Source organism: Nuphar pumila, chromosome 10 (genome assembly GCF_984573655.1).
Source record: "Nuphar pumila chromosome 10, dmNupPumi1.hap1.1, whole genome shotgun sequence".
Taxonomy (NCBI): domain Eukaryota; kingdom Viridiplantae; phylum Streptophyta; class Magnoliopsida; order Nymphaeales; family Nymphaeaceae; genus Nuphar; species Nuphar pumila.
Window position 1 is genome coordinate 61,666,407 of NC_143258.1, and position 5,705 is coordinate 61,672,111.

General features: G+C 37.8%; 1 pseudogene; it reads right to left on the minus strand.

Moving 5' to 3' along the window:
• Window positions 1–633: 633 nt before the first annotated feature.
• Window positions 634–1,722, minus strand: LOC149826828 (glutamate receptor 3.5 pseudogene; annotated as a pseudogene).
• Window positions 1,723–5,705: the final 3,983 nt, after the last annotated feature.

Here is a 5,705-nt window from a genome sequence, read left to right on the forward strand (position 1 = left end):
ATATAGATGGCAAAGTGTGAAGGTAGTGGAAAAGCAGCAATACAAGTGGATATGGACATGATATGACCCTAAGGGAGCATAGGATGACATAATACAGTAGGGACAACAATACCAAACATTGCCACAAATGGTGGCAGCTGCAGTTTGTACAGAGGTAAGGCTGGGTGGGGTACTTTAGGTAACTGCTACAAGGGTAACTAAGGTGCAGTGGGGCCGTTTTCAGCTACTGGATGGTGGGGTTGTGTTTATATAACCCAGGAAAACTATGGAGAGGGTGTTGTGAAGGTGATATTAAAGTAGAGGTGATGAAGGCAGACACAGGAGATATAAGGTTTTTGCTAAAAAAAAATGATTGTGACAAGATAATGATATGCAATTATAAACTGTACTGAATGGAATTCCTTGTATGTGATATATACTGTGGCTGAGATGTAACAGGTGTGTAATATCACGAACCATACTGACGTGGATACAGTGGATAAATAGCAAACATAGCAAATTTAATGACAATGAATACCTAGATGATATGGCTGTGATGGTGTAGTAATGAATAGCAAACAAGGGAATGTGGAGAGAATAAGGTAGTGGTGATGTAATATGTGCAGTAAATTTACCGAAATTCAGTAAAAAAAATCATAATGAACTTTCAACAGAGCAGAAATTAGAATCATTCAGTAATGAAACCCTTGATATATCATGCAATTTTGGATCATCAGAGAAAGAAATAGCACCTCCCCCATCAAGAAAAGCTTTAACAGTATATGCTATTAACCATACAGTATCATACGCATATAGACCATAAGCATTCCACCCCAAAGTGTCAAGTCCCTCTTTCTTAACCAAATTATCCCACCTAGACCTAAAATCCTTCTTCTGATCTAAATCAGGTACATGATGTCGCATCATGAGAACTCCTTGGAGTGAACTCATGTTGCCAGAACTGTCAAGATAGGTGTCTAGATAAGAAGAGAGCCAATCAGTAGTCATCCATACATATCCATTAGTTATCATTTCAAGATGCTCAACAACAGAGAAAATCAGAAGACCTGGCTTAGGATCATTGACATAGACAACAATAACACTTGATTCCATTAAAGCCAAGTTAACCAACATGTCGGTGACATTACTTCTAGTCATTTCAGGTCGCAATGCAGCTTTGTAAGAAATCCTACACCATCTCTCGTCAAGTTTATACTCTAAAGTAGAAAGCCCATTCCTTCCATAATCATCATCAACGAAAAGCGCAATTACCTCTTTCCAGCGGAAATAGCCAATCATAGCAGCGATTGCAGACATTTGATACAAATCGCTCTGGGTTGTCCTAATGAAAAACGGGTATTGGAGTGAATAAAGAGTTGGATCCGTGGCAGCAAAAGAAAGAAGAGGAAACTTGGATTTTCTAGCAACATGTGATATCGCATGAGCAATCACAGAGGACTGTGGTCCAATTATTGCTACGGTATCCTTCTCCATCAATTGCAAAGCTTCAACAATGCTAAGAAAGCCATTGGCGTTGGAACCCATCATGATAATATTCAACGTAGTTCCACCAAGAACGCTGGAATTAGCATTCACATATGCTTCTGCAGCCTTAATTGCAATCTTAGCAGCACTTCCTATAGCAAAATCTAAAGTGGAAAGCGCTCATACATTCACCACAGATGGCCTCGACGAAACATTTCAACCAGGCCCATCTCCAAAAACTCCATTACAACAGACCATACTCACAAATAATAAAACACGGATCATGGTGCGATGTAGTAGAGGGTAAGACAAGTTGAAATCACTACATACTGTAAATTTAATAACCAATCATAGATATGCAAAATTACAACCATTGAAATGCAGGAGAAATCAAACATAAATGGGAAGTACCACAGGGCAAAATGTAAAAGAGAACATGCTAAGCCATAGGCATGAAAATGAGGATGACAAAATGTGATCAGAGAGATAAAAACATAACGACATATGGGAAATTAAGCTATATTGTGCTGTGACTTTAGAACAAAAATTATACAAAAGGGAAAAAAAATGAAATAAGGAAATGTCGGAACTATGACTCCATTTATTTTGCACAGGGGTGGGTTGGTGTTGCATAAGCAACCCAACACCACCAAAAGTGCATCAATAGGGGCCTTGATTATGAATCGAAAGAATAATCAAAGAGGGGAAAGGGAGGATTCTTACTGTATATTTTTTTTTTGTTAAAATTCCAACGAAGGAAGCCTTCCTTTTGCTGCTGTAAAGGTCTCCTGCAGTAGATTGCCTTGCGCTGCCGGATGGAAAGGAAACATTTCTTCTTTCAGCGGGACTCAAATCGTTCAAAGCTTTTGAAGGAGGGAATGGAGCTTTCTCCCCTGCTACAGAGATCAGCTATTGTATCTCTACCGAAGGAGGGGCGATCGAGAAGCAAGAATGCTGGATGCTAATGGCGATGGTATTTGACAAGGGATGAAATCGAAAATGGGCTGCCAAAAGAGGAGTCGATGAAATGAAGAATGGATGCGATGCTTGAAGGAAGAAAATGAATAATCTGCTAAAAAAATGGATGTCGACCAAGGATTTGCAGAGAAGCTTCAATGCCTTCCAAAAAAAAAAAACAATAAATGTTGGAGGAGAAATTGTTGCTTGAAGATGGGGTCTAATGGATGCCCGAAGGAAGAAGAGGGATGCCCTCTTTAAAGAGAAGAAGGAAAATTCGAGAAGCCGTTTGTTGAAGATGAAAGGGGGAGAATGCAGAGATTGTTGAAGATGAACGATGGTGAACGAGAGAAGGGATGCGCGGGAGCAAACCGTTGTAGATTTTCTCATTTTCCAAAAAGAGGGCTCCCTTTTAGAAAATTTTTGAAAAATGGTTAAGAAATGAGGTTTTCGGCAAAAAAAGTGATTTCAAAAAGCTTAAAAATCCTTCATTTTTCTTGTAGCTTTTCCCAAATTTTTGGTTTTTTATGTTATTTTTCCATTTTCTTGCATTTTTAGAATAAAATCCTAAAGTTTTACGAGAAACCAAAGATTAAACTAATTTTGTTGTGTTTTTTGTAAAATATTTACAAAAGGGAGTTTTTCTGAGAACTCAAGGCGATTTTTGAGAAAATTTCTTCAGAAAGTGGATTTATGTCCAGATTTTTAGGAAATATTCGAGGTTTACAACCTCGAGCTGAGAAATATAGGGTTGAGGATTCAACAGAGTGCCAGATGAATTGCCCGAGCTATTTAGAACCATTTTGGGTATTTTTATAATTTTAATTTGGAAATCGGACAACGGGACTCAGATTTGGATTTAAAACACTGGGTTCAGACCCGAAATCGATTTTCAATGGATCAATATGGTTTTTAATCCAAAAAATCTGAAGAATGTCTGAAATTTAGCTTTGAAATCGCCTTAATTTTTTCAGAAGATGGAGTCAGGGGCAAAAGGGTCATTTTGCAAATCTTTGAAAAATTTGGGGTGTTCACAGATGCCCCTCTTTGCTACTAAGCCGGTTGAAAGCTGAGCTTAGTGGCAAAGATAACACTCCAAATTTTAAAAAATGCCCCAATCGGCAGATCTGAACTGGGTGTGGAAGAATTATTTTAGAAACATGGTTTTTTAGGCTTTAAACCTTATCCTGAATGGTTTTGGGGAGACGAAATCCTCGAAGATGATATGATTGAGTAGAAAATGAGGAAATCGTGATGGGACTTTGTGTGAAAATCCCGAAATGGTGGAAATAAAAATTTTGATCAAGTCTCATGGACGAGACAAGATACGCTTTTTGGAATGATTCAGGTTTAGCCCTTAACCTAGATGGGATGAAGATATATCAAAATGAACTGAATGAGGAAAGGATTATGCGAAGACCTTGATGGGACATTTTTGGAAAATGCCTCATGAAATGAAGCTCAAGTAGGATCCTATCCTGGATGAATATACAAAGTATGAACTCCTTGATGGGAAGAACCATGATGGGAAGAACCATGATGGGACTGGAAGAAAAGCACCTCAAGGGAAACTCGTTGGAACGAGATTTAGGTTTAACCAAAACCTGAAAAAGGAAGATACCTCGATGGGAGAGGTTCAGGCTTAACCCTTAACCTGAAAGGGGGAATCTACCATACGGGTATCTCAAATGGAGAAACCATAATGGGACCTTCGGAATTTGGACGAACAAATCCGAAAGGGGTTTGCGAAAGGAAGAAGATAGGGTTCCCTAAAGCTTGGAAAAAAGGGATGATTTTGGGCGTCTTATTGCTGAGACTGAAATAGCTTTTTGAAATCAAATGACCTCTCGCAGAAAATTCAGGTTTTGACCCTTAACCTGAGTGGGAAACACCATACGGAATCCTTGACTGAAGAAACCGCGATGGGACAGGAAGAGATACTTCAATTGAATGAGGCAACTCTTCTGGAAGATATAAACAATGCTAGGTTGCGTCAAGATGGATATTGAATGTTTATTTCATTCTTGAAATAGCTAGAAAATTTTGCCAATAAGATAAAATTATAGCTGATTCAAATGCTTCGAAATGTGCACGTATGTGCGAAGATATTCCCTCTTTTACCTAAAGTATTTCCCCCAAATGAGGTTCACTCTTCAGTTCTAAGAGTCAGATTCAAATTTTTAGCGCTGATGATTTTCTTCAAGGAAGCTATTCATTTCTTTGATATGAGAATAGAAGAAATATTCTTAATTTCATAAAAGTAAGTAATGAAAATATATTGATAAAAGAATTTGGCATGAGAAAAGATGACTTCTAGCAACTTTGGCAGTTTGATATCTGGATGTTTTCCCACGATGATTCTTTTGCACTCTTTTTGAGTCATTGGGCTTTCCGGGCTTTTTTACATCATCCTTTATTTTGAAGATGTCCCGACTTTTCTCTCTTTTTCTGGGAAGGGTACGTCACAAACTCCTTCATCTGGGAGATGTTCCGATCCTTCTTTTATCTCAGGGGATTCTATTGATGATATTGACTCAAAAGGTCTTTAGATGTAGCTGGAATCAAATATCTTTTAGGGTTTGTTGGTAGGTTCATCGCACTCGCCTTCATCTCGACGGTGATCTGAACTTTCCCTGGAAGGATTCTTCACAAACTCCTTTATCTCGGAGATGATCCAAATCTTCTTTGGCCCCGGGGGTCTAGCTCTCATATTCGTCTTCATCTTGACGACAGTTGAGAGATCCCTTTTGCGGATATTTGATTACAACTTTGAATGAATGAGAAAATATGGGTTGAGTGAATTCTTTTTATAGCTCAAGATATTTCCACTGCCTGATTGCCAGAAAATCATTTTTAAACATGCACCATAGCCAAGATCAATATCAATTCGCTTCTGGCTTTTCAATATCATTGAACATTTCTTTCACAAATCATATCGAGGACATTTCTTACATCCTTTTGGTTGATCAACAGGAAAAGATTTGAATTTTACTTCTTTTTTGCAAAAAGTTTCACCTTTTTGGAAAGAAATATTAGAGGTAATGTGAGAAAATTCTTTTTGTGTAGTCAAACTTTTAGAATCAACTAATGCTTTTAGCAAATCGGCAAAGTTTTCACGAATTTCTTGTGAAATAATCACTCAATATAGATTTTGATGAGACATTTAGCTGTAATTTAAAGAAATGGTGTAAGAATCAAACTTTAGAAAACTGGACTGATGATATACATTAGGTTTTGAAAATCTCGACCAGTTATGACAAACTGGATTTTGAAAATCCCGACCA